The sequence below is a fragment of the Peromyscus maniculatus genome, chromosome 2, assembly GCF_049852395.1.
Source record: "Peromyscus maniculatus bairdii isolate BWxNUB_F1_BW_parent chromosome 2, HU_Pman_BW_mat_3.1, whole genome shotgun sequence".
Classification (NCBI taxonomy): Eukaryota; Metazoa; Chordata; class Mammalia; order Rodentia; family Cricetidae; genus Peromyscus; species Peromyscus maniculatus.
Window position 1 is genome coordinate 164,245,724 of NC_134853.1, and position 19,732 is coordinate 164,265,455.

The 19,732-nt window shown below is 43.4% G+C and overlaps 1 protein-coding gene across 1 annotated transcript in view; it reads right to left on the bottom strand.

The window, feature by feature from the left end:
- Positions 1-19,732, bottom strand: part of LOC121820872 (arylacetamide deacetylase-like 4) — a 113,689-nt gene that overhangs the window by 19,650 nt on the left and 74,307 nt on the right. The window lies entirely within an intron of this gene.

Genomic DNA, 19,732 nt, shown 5'->3' on the forward strand with positions numbered 1-19,732 from the left:
GAATTCCAGCTCCTGATAGTTCTAGAGGACAGTGGCCATGTCATGCTACAACAGTCTTACACGTGCTATTAATTTTCAGAAAGTATAAAGTGGCAAGGATGAAAGTTCCCACTGAGGAGAAAATATTTAGAATGCAGAGAAGGCTCTGACACACAACGAATTCACTGCAAGTGTATGTCAAGCCTATTTTCAAATGGTTCTTATCATTACCCTCCCTCCTGGAAAAAGAAAAGTGTATGCAAAACATTATCCACACACCATTCTCAGAGAAGGAATCAGGCTGGATGAAGTCCAGTTCCTTCTCGAATTACGGGACCCAAAAGATGGACAGTCTGTCCAAGGACTCTCAAGCTGTATGACCAACCCCAGGTGTGGCTAAAGGTCTGCCTAATGCAGAGGCCAGAACAATGGGACAGGATCTAATGGCTGGAGCCTTGTACGGGCTATATCCTCAGGGTCCAGGGAGGGTTTGACACTACACACCTTGAGCTCCCCTCCCTCCCACACAACCATGATTCCACTTTCTAAGAGTCTGCTGCCATAGACACCTCATAAATGCAATTACATAATGTTTGCCATTGCCCAACTGCCTTGTTACACTTAGCATATTGTCTCCATAGTCTTTCCATCCTGTAGCATATGGCAAGGCTGCCTTCTTTTTAAGGGCTAAATAGTTCACTATATGCATACCACATTTCCTTTCTATTCCCCATGAATATCCTAAGGATGGACACAGAAGTTATGTGCCTGCTAGGCAAATGCTCTACCACTGAGCTACAGTCTACCTGTTTTCTTCAACCATTCATCCATGGACAGACATTCATGTTGTCTCTACCTTTTGGGCACAATGAATTGTACCACTATAAATGTATGGAATGCAAATGTACACTCAATGATAGGTATATAATTTTTTAAATTTACTTTCTGTGTATGTATGTGCTACCCACAGTGAGCATACAGAGTTCAGAGGACAAATTTTTGAGAGTTGCTTTTCACCTCCCACCTTGTTGAGGCAGGGTCTCTCCTGTTGTTTGTGCTAAGTACCCCAGGCTACAAGCCATCCTCTTGTCTCTACTTCCCATCTTACCGCAGGAGTGCTGGGATTACAGATGCACAGTACTGCCTTCAGCTTTTTACGTGAGTCCCAGGAATTTCACTAAGATCACCAAACCTGAGCAGTTAGTGTTTTTACCTGATGAACATCTCAAAGTCAACACAAGTAGCCCAGCCCCCAAATCAGGGTGTCAAGCATCTCTAGCACACACATACCCCAGTTCACACATAACAAAGACAGCTGCTCTTCTTGCAACGGAAACACCTACTGTTGGATTCTGAACTGAATATTAATAGACTCATGCAGAGTACTTTCTACTCAGTCTTCCATGCAGAACCATGGGCGTGACAGCCTCTCATGCTATGTGTACTGGTGGATTCATTCTCATTCTCATAAACCATTTCACCATGTTCCCAGAGTTTCTGCTGTTGGGTGACATTTGAGGCTTTGCCAGTTATCAATCATTCTTGTTTCTAAACACATAACTTCTGTCTGCCCTGCAAACATGAATCTGGAACCTTGAAATGTTTTTTCTCTGCCTTTGTCAGCTGAAGGCAAGGCTTTGTCAGAGAAAAGGCAGATAAAGCTATTCCAAGAGATAAAAGTGCTAATTCCTGCCCTAGAGCCTCACACAGCTCCTGCAATACCTGGAGTTTTGCCAGAACACAGTATCTGCAGATTGCAACACGAAGCTTAATATATGCTACTATGAATTACTATGAGAAAGGGTCCATGGTATAAGTAGGACCCAAAGGAAAACAGGAATTGCAGGCATAAAGAACAACCCCTACTCCTAGGGCCCAGGCAGAGCCTCATAGGAAGATGCTGCTCTCCATGCCATAGGGCTGAACTCCAGATCTTGCTGGAAAGGGCATCTGTAACTTCCAAAACTAGCAAAGAAGCAAATTTGTTACTGTATCAGTAGTATTTGCTGCTGGATAACCCACACACACCCAAGATTTCCATCTCTTGGGTGCTGGAGATAGCCATTAGCTCATAGTTATTTTTGTAGAAAAACTCTAAAATTAATCCACTCAAAGGAGTTGGAAGGACTGGAATCCATATACCACAAGAGACTGAAATACCACACACAGTGCAAAGGTGGGCTTGGAGAAGCACACAGAGCAAGAAATACCAGCAGAGCACTACAGAAGTAAGATAATTAGCCTGCAGCTAGCAGTGCCTAACATCTGGGTGTGACAACAGCAGAGTCAGAGGACATGATAAAGATCAAGGAGAGGGAAAGCCCAAAAGAGGCCCAGTGAAGCCCAGTGCAGTGGGGCACACCTTTATCCTAGCACTCAGGAGGCAGAGGCAGAGGGATTTCTGTGAGTTCAAGGCCAACCTGGTCTACACAGTGAGTTCCAGTCCAGCCATGGCCACATAGACCCAGACCCTGTTTCTAGGATAGAGATCGATAGACAGATGGATTGATTGATAGATAGATGAGAGAGAGAGAGAGAGAGAGAGAGAGAGAGAGAGAGAGAGAGAGAGAGAGAGAGACTGTGCACACACCCAAACCCACACCATCTAAGACATACTATGATGGAAAAAATTTCACTGAAATAGTCCATCATGTCACAAAACTAGTAAACAGGCAAACAACATAACCAATAAGCCCAAGGTGAATGGAGAGGAATTTCTATCTAAGGTTAGAACAATGTATTTAAAATCTTTAATTTCAATTAAAATAAAAAGGTTATAGAACATGCAAAGAAACATTCAAGTTGATCTGCACAAAAGAGACAGTGGCTTTGGGAGGGCACCATGCCTGCCTCCTGGTCCATGTTAAATCAACTTCCTTTTTAACTCTACCACAAACCTGGTTCGGTCTGGTTTGGTGAACTGGGCATCAAACACTGTTTCTCTTTTCTCTGGGTCCTTTACTATAGCTTTTACCTCATGTCTTTCATCCTCACCATGACACTTCCCACAAGTTCCAAGATTTGGGACCTCATAAAGGGGTCTCAGTCCAGATCTAACATGCATTCTCCCTTGAATCCAGACCACTGTGAGAAACGGCAGGCCCACACCTCCATCTCTCCCTCTTTTATCCAATTTACCCACCAAATTAGAGGCTAATATGGGCGCATATTTGTCCTCCCTTACATGAGCAAGTTCCCACTGACTAGTCATCTCAGCCTCAAATGCTTTTCCTACTGCACATAGCAGAAGCCAACAACCTTCAGGGCAGATTATGGATCGTGTGTTATTCCCAAGAACCATAAAATTTGCTCTAAACCGTCAACCATTCTCAAGGCATCTCTACCCACTGAGCAGACCCACTCATAAAACGGGTATGTCATTTCATACTGCTTACAAGAAGACATCCGTCCTGGATTTTCCCCTGTGGAATCCTCACCCAGATATTCACTCTGGACAGAGGACTCTGATTCGGTTGCAAGGCCCATGAAACCACTGACAAGGCAAGAAGTCACACTATCAAGTCACCTAAGGAAAAATGGCTCAGCAGTTAAGAGCACTTGCTCTTACAGAGGACCCAGGTTCAATTCCCAGCACCCACATAGTAACTCACATCCGAAACTCCAATTCCAAGAGATCCAGTGCCATCTTCTGACCTCTGGGATCACCAGACACACTGACACATACATTAGACATACATGTAAGCACAACACCCATACACAAAAAAAAAATAAATCTAAAAAAACAAATAAATAAACCTCAGGTGAGGGAAACCTCATGAATCTTGTAAGTTCCAGCTTTCCTGCACATTGAAGTTTCTTGAGTCTTGAGATCCTCCCATCTCCCTTCTCTGAGGGCACCAGGATTTGTCAGCCTCAATCATTCCCATGAGCCAATTTCCTATCCTATATATGTACGTATACATCTATAGACCAATAGGTGACAGAGATGCATGCTGGAAGAAACAATCAGGAAACTTCAAGGTATTTTGATAATGCGGATATAGCTATTTTGTGTTTTGTTGGCCTTTGGGGGACTTGTTTCTGTGTTGGTGGTGCCTTGTTTCTTGTTGTTGTTTTAGATCACTGATCTGGTGTTTGCAGCACTAAGGCTAGAATCTATGCCTCATGCACATTAGGCAACCTCTAGCCCTGCCCAATCATTCTGTTCCTCAAGGGGACTCTAACACAGCCTTCATGATCTTCATAGACATTTTAGCCAACCTTGTACTTGCATCTGGCTCACCTTTATAGTTTGATTCCAGGGTTGGCTAACAACCTCAGTTCCACCTGAAATCCTAATTCCTTTCATCATATACATAACATAGTCAGTGGTCCTTGGAATTAGGACATAAATAACTCTGTTGACTGTGTGGTAAAAAGCTGGTTATTTTCTCTTTAGGATGAGGATCACAAGGTTGTTGACAACCACAATATTTTGGTGGTTTGTTTGAGGCAGTGTTTCACACTGTAGCCCAGAGTGTCCTCAGACTTCATAATCTCCTGCCTCCCTATCTTGAATGCTTGGATTTCAGGCCTGGAAGCTGCTGTTATATCTATTTCAATTATTCTAGAGGTTATGATCAGGACTGTTAAGCAAAAACTAAATACATACACAATTAGGTAAGAGTTAAATAAATTGAAGATAGATGATTGATAGATAGATAGATAGATAGATAGATAGATAGATAGATAGATAGATAGATAGACAGATGAATTATAATTTTAAATGGTGGGTGAGAGCAGACAGACATACCATGGGACAGGGCTCACATGGAAATTTATTGGGAGGAGGGAGAGAGGGAGGAGAGAGAGGAGGCACAGAGTGGCCTCTGGAGAGGAGAAGTGGTGGGAAGATAAGAAGAGGGGGATTGCAAGTGGAGCCCACCTTTTGTGAGAGGACATAGCACATGTACACAAGGACCACGTAGCAACATAGTGCATGTGCACAGACTATGTAGTGACATAGTAGGACCCTGGGCTGGCCAGGTACCTACCTGAATGTTAGCAAGCACATGCATGCAGGGAATGGACGTGATTGGTGATGCATCCAGTTAGGTCCCCAAGGGCAGGCTAGTAAAATGCCTGAATGCTAACATTCCTCCCTTTTGTTTATTATAAAAAGGTGAGAAGTTAGAATAGGATAGCAGGTGAGGCGGAATGAGGGCACCAGGAATTCTTAAGACTGCTTCCTGCTGACTTGGGGGCTGCTGAAAAAGCTGGGGTGCTTGGCCACATCCTGGAGTAGCTAGTAGGCTCTGTGGAACTGGCACTGCTTAGACCTGGCAAGATGCTGGCAGGACAGAAGATAAAGTTAAGTTTAAGGGAAAATATTTTCCCTTATGTCCTAGCAATTGAGGGAGGGGAATTCCAAGATCAGAGAAAGGTGGAAAGGGCTTAGGCTGTTGATTGATAATCTTGAAGGGTGCATCTGACTTGTTTGAGGTAGATCCAAGTCAACTCCCTGAAGCTTACAAGAATTCTTTGAGTTTGTGAAAAGATAAGTTTTAGACATATTAGCATTCCCACTATTTATAATCTGTACTGAAATTTACATTGTAGAAACTTATGCCTTTGAGTCATAGGATGTTGGCAGCAGTAAGTTTTCTGCCTTAATTTTAAATGCCCTTTTTTGTCCTGTCCCAGTTAAGTTGTTTGTGTGAAAAATGTGCAGTTGGGGTTCCGGAGAGTGCTGGGAATCAGTTCCCCTGTGGTTTTTCCTGTTTGGAAAACAGTGTCTGGCTTGCCTACGAATACAGAGTAACCATTCCTTGACTCCTGCTGTTGGAGGGTATATAAACCTGCTGTGGGATGTTCTGTATGTCCTGTGGGAGCCCTTCTTGGGTTCTTTGTGGCGTTACCCAGCAGGTCCGTATAGAGGATGATTAGGACCATGGGCCTGAGTGCAGGTGTTTGAGATGGTCTGCACTTGGCTGTGCTGGGGGATGGTCTGTATGTCAAGTTGCTCTGATTGGTTAATAAATAAAACCTGATCGGCCGTGGCTAGGCAGGAAAGATAGGCGGGACTAACAGAGAGGAGAAATAAAAGGACAGAAAGGCAGAAGGAGACGCTGCAGCCGCCGCCATGACCAGAGACACTGCAGCCACCGCCATGACCAGAGACACTGCAGCCGCCGCCATGACCAGCAGCATGTGAAGACACCAGTAAGCCACCAGCCACATGGCAAGGTATAGATGTATGGAAATGGACCAATTTAAGATAAAAGCACAGTTAGCAAGATAAGGACAGTTAGCAGGAAGCCTGCCACGGCCATGCAGTTTGTAAGCAAATTAAGTCTCTGTGTTTACTTGGTTGGGTCTGAGCGGCTGTGGGACTGGCGGGTGACAAAGATTTGTCCTGACTGTGGGCAAGGCGGAAAACTCTAGCAACATAAACCCATGTTGGTACGAATAAAGAGAGCTGCTTCCCTGAGGAACTGAAATTGGGTGTCTAGAGTGCTGTTTAACCTCGGCGTCCCTCGCCAGATTTTGTGCTCCAGCTGCGTGAGTCGCGGCAATAGGGGACCCAGAAATGAATCTGGTTGAAAGATTAACATTCTTTGTCTAGGAATGTTAGCATTCAGGCATTACACTAGCCTGCCCTTGGGGACCAAGCAGGATACATCACCAACCACAGCCACTCCCTGCATGCATGTAACATTCAAGCAGGTACTTGGCCATCCCAGGGTCCTACTACATCAGTACATAGTCTGTGTGCATGCACTATGTTGCTATGTGATCTCTGTGTACATATGCTGCATCCCCTCATAAAACGTGCACCCTGCCCACCTTCCCCTTCTTCTCTCCTCAGTTCTTGTCTCCAGAGATGCACTCTGCATCTCTTCCTTCTCCCACCCTCTTCCAATAAAACCCTCCATGTGATCCTGGTTGCATGATATGTCTGTCTGCACTTGCCCGCCATTTTAAATTATAACAGATATAGATAGATAGACAGATAGATAGATAGATGATAGAGAGAGAGATAGACAGACAGATTTGCACTAACTCCCTTGGGAGACCAAACAAATGTATATTCTCCTCAGATAGGCACTGATAGCAGAGTAAAAGTACAATTCCACCAAAGTCCAACTTTTTCAACTAGAGAATTTATTGGCCTAACTAATAGAGCTAAGTAAGGGGCTGTTCATAGGAGCAAGGGTGACTCCAAAAAGCTGCATTACCACAAAGTCCCACTCCATCATGGATAATAACCTCATGGAAGCTACGTCATAGAGTTCACCACTCACTTAACCTTCCACTTCCCAGGTAGTTCTCAAGATCACCTGCAGATGGTTTGTAGGGAAGCAAGAAGAAATCCTAGGTAAGGGCTTTATCACTCTGTCTCTCTGTCTCTTTCTGTCTCTCTCTCTCTTTTACACACACACACACAAACACAGAGAGAGAGAGAGAGAGAGAGAGAGAGAGAGAGAGAGAGAAATGCCATAAAATAAAACTAGAGCTTTTAGTACTAAACAAAAGAAATTATGATAATAATTTTGCACCTACCTACATCTAAACAGGAAGCAAAAATCTATTTGAGCATTGGCGACAATGCCTACTTAAATACCATTCTAAGGCACATTTACAAGAATACAGGGAAGCCATGGAACTTCATACAAAGAAAGGAGAAAAACAAGTACAAAAATATTAAAGGACTATAAAATTATAAATTATGAAAAAATTAAAGGATTATAAAATATTGATGTTATACCTAATACTCAATTAATATTAGAAACCATGGTCACTAAATTGATCCACCGATGATGTTAGCACCCTTATCATTCCATCTCTCAATAGTGCCACAGTGGGGCAGTACTTTGGTGAGTGACCCTTCTGAGGAGACACATCATATCCAAACCACAACAAGAGTGTGTTTAGACTTTATAAGCCCCTGGGTATGGTGATATTTTATTTGTACTGAAATGTGATTTTATTTGTATTTTAATAAATAAAGTTGCCTGGAGGTCAGAGCTAATAGCAAGCCATAGCAGAAGCCGGGTGGTGGTGGTGGTGGCGGCGGCGGCGGCGGCGGCGGCGGCGGTGGCACACACCTTTAATCCAGATCATATGACAGACAGATCTATGTGTATTCAAGGATATAGCCAGCATGGAGACACACACCTTTAATCTCAATGCCAACCATAGAAGACCTGAAGGTCTGTATAGACAGGCAGTGAGGAGGTCATGTGGTTGGGTTTACAACCAATTGAGAAGGCAGAACAGAAAGTCAATAAAAAGACAGATACACAGGAAGTAGTTCTCTTTCTGAGGGGAAGGACTACAGCGGCAGCGAAGAGTAAGAAAGGCAGTTTTTAAGTCTCAGCTCTCAGCTACTGCTCTGACCTCTTGGGTTTTTAACTCTGCATTTGGCTCTGTGTTTCTTGTTTAATAAGACTGTTCATCTACACCTGAATTCAATTCTCAGCATCCAAACAAGTGTGCCAGTCAGAAAATCATCATTTATCAATTTATAATGAAATAGGTGATTTAAACAAAATCATCAGTAGATACAATTATCAGTTGAGTGGCTTGAAGGTAGCTCAGTCGTAGAGCACTTTTTTAGTCCATACCAGGCTCTAGGCCTGAGCCCCTACACTGCCAGTCAAAGATTAGCAATCATGAAGACACAGATTATAGTCATTATAGTCATTATAGACCAATAAAAACAAACAATATACTTTTGTTCTGTTAGGATTCTAAACTACAAAATTCCCATAAACAGCTAATAAATTATACCCAATACCAAATGGTCAGCCCTTTGGTCATATACCACATTATATAGACTGAGCAGGTTGTATTGAGGGGTCTGAACTTCCTCTATTTTACAATGGGATCTAAGTTTCAGTTTCCTAAGGAAAAAAAAAAAATGTCGTTTGTTTCAAACAAAGGGCCATTAGTTATCAGCAACCCTGACAGCAGAGATGAGGTAGAGAGCATGTGTAAGGTCTGAGTCAGTCCCCAATAGTATCTCAAGACGATGACCAAAATAGGACAGTTCCTGTAGTCTCCCTGAAACATACCCAGACTTGCCCAAGCATGTCCAAAGATTGAAAAACTAAAACTTCAGCCAATCAAAATTGTACTAATGTAAATGCTGCTTGTTTAATCAATCATGTTTCAGATGGCCTAACTCTTTCTGGAATTACCCTAGTTATGATTAAAAGGAGCCTGCATGCTCCTCTTGTGGCTTCCATTCCGTGCAAATGGTGGACCCTGCATCCTGGTTGTTTCTGCAGAATAAATGCTCTTTGTTCTTGCACACTATTTGAGTCTGGGGTCTTCCTTCAGAAATCTCAGACCCTTATAGTATTTATGTAAAGGATTTCTAGATTGCCTGGGAAGGGGAAGTAGATGAGATCTCCATGAGTAAACTAGGGGTAAGGGGGGCAAAAGAGGGTAAGGGACGGGGGATGAAAACATAAGGGAACAGGATGGTCAAGCTGGAACAGGAACAGAGTGGGAAAGCAAGGAAAAAGATACCATGATAGAGTGAGACATCATGGGAACAGGGAAAAACACAGTGCTAGGAAAGTTCCCAGGATTCCACAAGGATGACCTCACCTTAGACTACTGAACTCATCTACTCTGGTAATCAGATTGGTGAATACCCTGTCATCATAGAGCCTCCATCTAGTAACTGATGGAAGAATATGCAGAGATCCATGGCCAGGCACCAGGCCTAGCTCCAGGAGTCCAGTCAAAGAGAGAGAAGAGGGATTCTATGAGCAAGGGGCATCAAGATCATCATGGGGAAATGTACAGAGACAACCAAACCAAACTAGTGGGAACTCATGTACTGTGGACCAATAGCTGTAGAGTATCCATGGAACTGGACTAGGCCCTCTGCATAGGCGAGACAGTTGTGTAGCTTGACCTGCTTAAGGGACCCCCTGGCAGTGGGGTCAGGATCCATCCCTGGTGCATGAGCCCAGTGCCTATGGTGGGATACCTTACACAGCCTTGTTTCAGGGCGAGGTGCTTGGTCCTGCCTCAGCTGAATGTACGAGGCTCTGCTGACTGACTCCCCATGGAAGACCTTGCCTTGGAGGAGGTGGGAATGGGGGGGGGGTTGCGGGGGAAAGGCTAGGGGGTGGGAAGAGGGAGAAGAGAAGCATCTGTGGTTGGTATGTAAAATAAACAGAAATTTCTTAATAATAAAAAAAGAAGAAGAAAAGAGTTAACTTGGTCATGATGTCTCTTCCCAGCAATAGAACAGTGATTGAAACACTTATTAATATGTAACTCACACAGAAAGCTCACTAAAAGGACTGTATCACAGCAGAACCTTTAACACCATAACACCCTTTTGATCTTATAGCACAGAAAGTAGAGGGGTCATGCGATGAGCCAGAGTTCTGTCCATGGAGTAACCATGATTGTGGGAACCCACAGTGATTCCAGCTTGTGGCTTGATTCCATCTTGACTTAAGGTAAGAGAGTTCAAGCTTGTCTTTGCTCCTCAAGGCCAAATAATGGGATGTTTGGCCAAAGGCGTGGTTATTAGACATTTTGAGAATTAAGGAGGTGTTTACACTTGTTTGATCTTTGAACCATTGTAAGGAAATATTTTGTCCCTTCCCTTGCTTTAGTGCATAAAAAAGCTTTGAGAAATAAATTCAGGGCTGCTGCAGGATTCACTGAGAGCCCTCCAATTCTATCTTCTGTCTTGTCTTTTCTTAATCCTCACTCCCCTATTCAGGTGCTGTTTGACAGGTCGGCTTTTCCCAACACATAGTCCTCTCACTGGACAACTTTGAGAAAAATTAGCAATATACAAGTACCACATGGACTTATATTTAATGCCACTATGAAATAACACATACAAACTGTACACACACACACACACTAAATATATAACTATATGGAAATCTAAAGAACACACATTCATGGATCTTTTAAAATTATATTTATATATCTATTTTTTATTATGCATATGAACTTCTCATAACTACAGTGTGAGTATGGAGATCTGAGGACAACATGTAGCAGTTGGCTCTCTCTACCGCGTGGGCCCCAGACTTGGCACAAACACTTTGACCCCCTTGGCCATCTCACCAGCTCTGTACATGAAATGCATACATTCCTATTGAGGACTAACAAACTTTCTCTATGATCTGGCTCCATCCTGGACTCCAGTAATACATACATAAATGGTTTTGAGAAGTATGATCATCCTATTGCTGGGAATGAGACTGAGAATACATTACTAACACAAGCAACTTTTCGATGTAGACTATCAGAGGAACCAAGGTCAAGTAGCCCTGCCCTTGACATTCACAGAAAAGGAATACAGCGTCTATCACAATATATGAAACCATGAATACCAATTACCTAACTTGTTTCTCAAACTTACTTTTCTTTCTTTCTTCCTTTTCTCTGTTTTTTTTTTTTGGGGGGGGGGTTGTAACTTCTATATAGGATTTGACCCTATTTTAAAAAACATTCATACCAAAATTGCTTCACAAAGGCAGACAGGAATTATATGACTCACAAAAAGATTTGTGGAAAACCAAATGTCTTAGAGTTACTATTACTATGATGAAACATAGTAATAGTATGACCAAAAGCAACTTGGAGAGGAAAGGGTTTATTTCACTCACAGTTCCATATAACAGTTCATCAAAAGCAGTGAGAGCAGGATCTCAAGCAGGGTGGGAACCTGGAGGTTCTGCCATGAAGAAGTTGATGCAGAGGCCATGGAGGGGTGCTGCTTACTGGCTTGCTCCCCATGGCTTGCTCAGCCTGCTTTCTTATAGAACCCAGGACCACCAGCCCATGGATGGCACCACCCACAATGGGCTGGGCCCTCTCCTACCATTAACTAATTAAGAAAATGCCTGTCTACAGGCTTGCCTAGAGCCTGATGCTATGGAAGCACATTGTCCGTTTGAAACTTCCACTCTCTGATGACTCCAGCTGGTGTCAAGTTGACATAAAACTGGCCAGCACATCAACTACACAGAAATTGTCATCAGCAGAACTAGACTGGAAATATAGAATCCCCCAGTCATCCTCACACAGCCTGATATATACATACACTCTAAGGTAGAAACACTGTAGCCTAAAACATCAGGTCAAGTATCACATAGGTGGTGCCCTAGACAGTCTAGGGTGTGAAGAATGTGTCATTAACCAAATCACCACAGAAATAGAGGAGAGAATTTGAAGTAATATGTAAGCTGATACCAAATACATAAAATTAAGAGAAATATTAGTATGCTTTAAGATAAAAACAAAGGTCTACTGTGGCAGCAGATACATGATGCAAAAAATAACTTTCATAAAACAGCCTAAGTAGACCCCAAAATTTTTATTATTTTTATTTATTTTTTATTTCACCATGTAAAGTAGTAGAATTCCTCCTGGCATTTCATATATTCTTTTTTAGATAAATCTCTTCCTCTCCTCTCTCCATCTCCCACCCCCAGTTAAACCCTCACACCTATAAGGGTCCCCCTTTCATTTTCATATCATACTTGCCTTTCAAATCCCTCTCCCTTGAAGCCTCTTTTTACCCTCACAGGCCCCTTTCTAGCTTCCTGGCATCTATCCACACTCCCTCCCTCATAAACACACATATAAATATTAGAGGCTAGATCCTCTATATTTACATGCAGCAGAACGTGCAGTGTTTGTCTTTCTGTGCCTAGGTGATCTCACTTAATACAATGTTTTTCAGTTCCGTGCATTCTTCCTGAATTAGATGGGCCATGGGCTGCTGTACAGTGCTCGGTGCAGAACCCTGTTCAACCTAACCTCACCTCACAGAACGCAGAGGCAGCACCATGTTCAGCTTCAGCTGCAGCGTTCCGGGCTTTTAATTGAGCCTTGCATCTCCAGAACCCTGTCACACACACTGGAGACGCTGAAATGACACACACATGAGAACAGCAGATCTGAAATCCCTGTGGACCAAAGGGCTCACATTACCTTCTTGAAAACTTTATAAGCTCATAACTTCACATAATGCTGATGACTTCATATGATCATTTGAAGCACTGTGAGCGTTTCCTATGGGGTGTAATCTATAAGCCAACACCAACCCGATCCACATAAATTTAGAAAGGATAATTTTGACACGGTGAAGTTAATGCCTGTTGGTACAATGTTTAAAGCACGTTATGTATTTCCATGTAATTTTCCTGGGCCTCCACCAAATAACAAATATCACTGAAAAAAAAACCTACAATTTTTGCAACATGTGTATAATAGAAAATTTAGCAATTTTAGACATACAGGAAGAGGAAACCCAGGAAATTACAGAAAACTTGTTCAATTTCAGATATAACCCAAATGCTCCAGCCAGCAGCAGCACAGGCAGTAGCCTCATTACCCACACTGACCCAACAAATCTCTGTGCTGTTATGGAAACAGGGTGATTGACAAAAACACCAAGAACAACATAAATATAATTTAAGCCACATGGTGAATGTCATGGAAATGAACTTGCAAACTCTCAGGCATTACATAACCCAGAACAGATGTCTAGCCCAGCATGATGGAAGACAACAGCTACTGGGAAGGGGCATGGTGAGATATCACATATGGCACACAAGATAGACCCTTCCTCACAACTTGATCCACTGGCAATAACAGCATAAATAGGGCCATCCAGGTCTTCTAGGTATTCAGCACCAAGAGACTGCTCATTGCTAAAAATTCAGCCTTCAAGAGGAACTGGTGATAGTTTATTCTGACATATCAATCACATAAGCACACAATGATTATAATGCCCAAATGTGAGTTAGAGGAGAGCCTTTATACATACCTGGACATTACATCACCATCAGTTTACCATATTCTTAAAGACATTACTCCGACCATAGACTGTCACCCCAGGAATGTAACCACTGTACTCACAGTTGCTAAAATTCTCTGCTGGAGTAGGACATCTACTCCCTCCTTGCCGAGGCCCGCGCAGCTGGAGCACAAAATCTGGCGAGGGACTCCGAGGTTAAACAGCACTCTAGACACCCAGTTTCAGTTCGTCAGGGAAGCAGCTCTCTTTATTCATACCAACATGGGCTTATATACCCTCCAACAGCAGGAGTCAAGGAATGATTACTCTGTATCCGGAGGCAAGCTGGACACTGTTTTCCAAACAGGAAAAACCACAGGGGAACTGATCCCCAGCACCCTCTGGAACCCAACTGCACATTTTTCACACAAACAACTTAACTGGGACAGGACAAAAAGGGGCATTTAAAATTAAGGCAGCAAACTTACTGCTGCCAACATGTCCTCCCTTTTTATTTTTTAAAAGGAACACATCATCTAGAATAGCCTATGGAAGATCAGATAGCCCCTGTCTTAGGTCACCTGTTGCAATCCCCAAACTGATCCATCACGGGGGGCTGCCCTTATGTCCCTGCCTTACCTCGCATGAGGACCACAGGAGTTGCCCGTCTCTGGGTACTATCTGTCCAACATTTGTAACCATTCTTGTGCAGATTCAGAGGGTGACATGGCCAGAAGGGCTTGCTTGGTTACCTGTCGGTGTCAAGTGAACTGGCGTTGCCATCGGCATAGCAGAAATAACCCAATTCCCATACCGCCTGCACAGATTAATAGGAGGGAAACAGACCCTGTCCATCCAGTGATCCACCCAGCAGCTTTAGACATTAATGACCACCAGGTCTGCTCATTTACAGGAACAACTCTAGTTTCGTTAATCCTTAGTTCAAAAATGTCCCATTCCAAGGCCCTCGCAAATAAGCATTCAATTTTGCAATCTTGGCCGATGCATTAAAAGCTGCATGAGGGGTTATACAAACTTCTGACATTCCATAATGACATAACATATGTTGGCGTATCCACAACATATCCATTTGTTCTTGTAACAGTGCTGCTTGCTGATTAAGCATCAGAATTTCAAAGTGTAATTGTCCATTCAATGTTTGCTGAATGTCCAAGGCACCAGCCACCCTCTCAGATAATGTGTTGATAATGGCAGCCTGTTGAACAGTCTGAGATAATGCAAGCCCAGCAGCTATAGCAGCAACAGCAGATGCAGCCACAGCTGCAATAATTGTGGCAGTAATGCCAAAGTCTCTTCCTGTCCTCTTCAGTTGCAGCGGAAACTGATCAGAAAGACTCTCCAGATGCATCACTGCAAATGCGGGTATTCTCACAATCACTGCATGGGACCAGTTTGCACTCCAGCAATTATTGAAGCTACAATTTAGAACTGAACAGTTTAGTAGTCCCTCCCCTCCCACATCACCATTCCAAACAACAAAAGGGAAGGGAGCACTTGGAGACCCACAGCATGCGACATGCTGGAACTACCTACAAAGCCTGCCAAAGAAGTATTACTCAGGACTAGGCAATCATGAAAGCTGCCTTTCAGATTCAAGGAGATATCATTGGTATTATTCTTGCCAGATGTACTATTTTTCTCAAAACAAAGAGCATTTTTTTTAACTGCAAAGTAATATTTACAAAATCTTCTTGGAGTTTTACATTGCTGGCAGCAGTACCAATTGTCCAATTAGAAGAAAATACAGCAGGAAAAACAGGGCTATCAATACTCACAGGCAGTAACACAGGTGGATTTCTTACTAAACTCTGTAACAGTTCAGCTTCTCCCTGAGGCATCATCTTTGAAAGTTAAAGAAACATGCTCCTGGACCACCTGTCCAGCTTAATTCTGAGTTTCAATGACTGGATATGTTTCATGCCACACCACACCACCACCACCACCACCACCCCTTTTTTTTTTGCCTATATCTGTCCTCTTGATTCTTTTTCCTCCCCTGTCCAATGGGGATTTCTTGGCAGGGGTTGAGACAATAGAGGCACAGAAGGTGCAATTCCTCTATCTCTTTTTCTAGCTGCTCTTCCTCCTTTACTAAATCTGAGACAGAGGCAAGATCATCGTCTTCTTCCTCATCCATTAAATCTTTCACAAATATCTTTATATGCTCTTTACAGGGGACCTCAACCTCTTCCTTTTCCCCTTTCAAAGATTCATTCATCTCCGCCTCCTGAGCGTGTCCACAAATGTGAGTGCGGTGCTAGACTTAATTCCTGTTCCTTGCTTACTTAACTTAATTCCTGTTCCTCAGTGGCCAACTGAGCTTTTGCAGTATTATGCATGATACGTACCCTATTTTACTCTGTTACATCCAATCCTCTCCCTTCCTTTGTGAAGGTGAGCCTCGTTCACTTACCCCTCTTTCCAGGTCCTGGTGGTGACCTCCACTTGCCGCGGCCCACACAGCTGGAGCACGAAATCTGGCGAGGGATGCCGAGGTTAAACAGCACTCTAGATACCCAGTTTCAGTTTGTCAGGGAAGCAGCTCTCTTTATTCATACCAACATGGGCTTATATTCCCCTCCAACAGCAGGAGTCAAGGAATGGTTACTCTGTATCCGGAGGCAAACCAGACAGTTTTCCAAACAGGAAAAACTACAGGGAAACTGATTCCCAGCACCCTCCGGAACCAACTGCACATTTTTCACACAAACAACTTAACTGGGACAGGACAAAAAAGGGCATTTAAAATTAAGGCAGCAAACTTACTGCTGCCGCCACCTCCTCATAAGGTCCTAATGACAAAGCAAAGTGTGATCCCACCACATCCTACCCTGGGATGTTTTATGGGCTTCCTTATTGAGCATGAGTGAGGGGTTACTGACAGGAACCTGGGTAACCCCAAAGAAGCCACACTGGATAGTCTTCACCTAGAATGAATGGCAGGTTTCCCGTAGCTTCATTGATTGAAGCCACTCTTCCTGGTTTTTCCACCTATGTATTTTTGTCTCTCTCATAGATCTGACGGCTCATGCAATTACAGCAAATTTTCATATAGATCACTGGGAGAATTAGCTGGAACCTGAGGTGATGGTCCCCTGGCCCTTCCCACCCTCCTCTTCTATGAGGGAATATCAATAGTCAACATGCAACTGGTAAATGTAAAGAATTCATTTGCAGTCACCAAGCATGCAGATGCTACACAGAGTGTATACTCCCCTACATTGGGGCGTGGCATTGAAGGAATACACACAAAATGAACAGTCTCACAGCTAATGGAGAAAGTCCTCAAAGTACACACATCATGTGCCGATTCATAGTCTTACTGGACCCCTCTGACCTGGATTAAAACTGACTAGGGTAACTTGATGGACACGATTTGGTCACATCCGTTGTTCTTATTGTTAGCAATTGGGTTTGGGTTCTAATGCATCATGAGCCTGTGTGTTGCATGTAAGCAAGAAAAGAATGTATGATTCCTTTTCTTGCAAAGCCAGTGGACGCTTGCTCTCAGATTCAGAGGGTGGAATGCTGAGCTCAGGCTGTGCCCTGCCTCCTTTACTCCACATCATGTAAGACAGCAATTGTTCAGGACGCACCTTGCCCAGAGAAACTACATTTTGACAAGCAGCTTTTGACTCAGTTTTGAGTGCGAACATAGAAATGGGATGAGTCTGCACCTTGGTGGGCACATGAACAACAATGCCTGTCTGGCACTACCTATGAGGTACAGGCTGAGAAGTAACTTATTCTAAAGGTGGCAATGGTGCCACTCTGTCAAAGTAAACTAGGGCTATAGGACAGAATGGACCTACTAATGTATGAAGAAAACCAGGGCCAAGAATACAAGGATCATACCAGAAAAAAAGGGTACCTGCAACACTCTGGCCTGGGCTTCCTAAAGAGGGGGACACCTAACACTGGGAGAGTGATGGTAACAGTCCCACTGACCTGTCACCTGACCACCTAGTGGTCATCAACAGACAATCAGGCAGAGACTTCTGATTGTACAGGGGCTTTGCCTCATCTCATTCTCCACTGTTGGCATGGCCTACTTGAATCACCATCCAACTGGACCTACTGTCCTTTCATCTGCCCCCTGGCACTTCACCCCTACAGCCTCCACAGTCCCCCACTTCGCTTCTGCAACTCAACTTTACCCTGAGACTCAGCTCAAACTCGTGACCCACAAGCGTGACTCTTAGGCAGCATTCCAGCGTGTTTGTTATCTTATTCCAACAGAGACTCTTTCTACGTCCCTATCAGTTCTTGACTCTGCTTCAAACAGTTTTGAAATTTCCTGAATTCTGCCACAGCCTCTTTATGTAGATATATTCACTGTGCAATGTGTGAGCTGAGAGCTAATAGTAACAATTAAAAGTGGACTGAAAGAACCTGGGTTTGAGCTGGCTTCCAAGGAAATCAGAACTGCTTCACAGATGAAACCATTGTGCCTTGTAAATATATCATTACTCAATAAACTGTGTTGTGGAAAGACACAAGTATGTTTGTTTATGTTTTTGATATAGCTTTCTCAGGACTGGTAGACCAAACCCAGAACTTTGCCAGGATGTAACACAAATGACCTCTAGACCAGTTCTCAATAGAGCCCTGTTCACCTCTGGAACTGCATGAGCCAGGCTTTCACTATCCACATTTTCCTCAGCATTCTCATCCCCAGGCTCCTACTAGAGTGATCTTTTAAGCTCTGCCTACAGGAATCTGGAGCTCTTCTCATCTGCCACTCCAAACTCTTGCACATGCCTCCTACAGAGCAGTTCCAAAGGCCTATGAACCACATGATCAGGTTTATCACAGCATCAGCTCCACTTCTTGGTACCAACTCTGCATTAGCTACTTTTCTCACTGCTATGACAAAAAAAAAACTAACAAAAGCAGCTTAAAAGAGAAAAGCGGTACTTTGGCTCATAGTATTTAAGGGATGTATTATGGCAACATGGCTAGGAAAGCTTGGCAACAAGAGCACGAGGCAGCTGGTCACATGGCATGCACAGCCAGGAAGCAGAGAAAGATGGGTGGGAGTGCTAAACTCACTTCCCCCCCCCTTTTTTTTTTCAAGACAGGGTTTCTCTGTGTAGCTTTGTGCCTTTCCTGGAACTCGCTTTGGAGACCAGGCTGGCCTCTAACTCACAGAGATCCGCCTGCCTCTGCCTCCCGAGTGCTGGGATTAAAGGCGTGAGCCACCACCGCCCCCTCCCCTTTTTATTTAATTCAAAACTACAGCTTATGGGACAGTGCTGTCCACACTGAGGTGAGTCTTGCCCCCTCAGTTAAATCTTTTAGGAACTACCCTCACAGAAATACCCAGAGCAGTGTTTCCATGGTGGTTCTAAATCCTGTCAAGTTAAGAATTCAAGATTAACCATCACTCTACCAAATGACCTGCTGAATGGACAAACACAGAGTGTGTATACCCATACAATGAAGTATTATCTACTCATGAAAAGAACACTCTACATCATAGATGAACCTTTAAAAACATGATGCTAAATGAAAAGGGTCAATCACAAATGACCATGTGATGAATGACCCCATTCATCTGAAATAATTCAGAATAAGAAAATCCATGGGCAGAAAATAGATGAATGGTTTTACAGCATTGGAAGAATATTTTATTTTCAGCTATCTTGTTATGGTTGGAAACTGAAGTCACAAATCATCTTTGTTTCTCTTATGTTATTATACTAGAGATGTAGCTCAGTAGGTAATGTGCTTTCCCAGCATGCACAGAGTCCTGGATTTAATTCCCAACATCACATAAACTAGGCATGGAGGACACACTTGTAATCCCAGTTCTTGGGAAGTGAAAGTAGGAGGATCAGAAGTTCAAGGTCATCCCCAGCTACATAGAGAGTTCAAGGCCAGCTTGGGATACATGATAACTTTTCTGAAAAAATATTCAAGGACTGGAGATATGACTCTGAGGTTAAAAGCATTTGCTGCTCTTGCAGAAGACCTAGGTTCAATTTTCAGCACCCA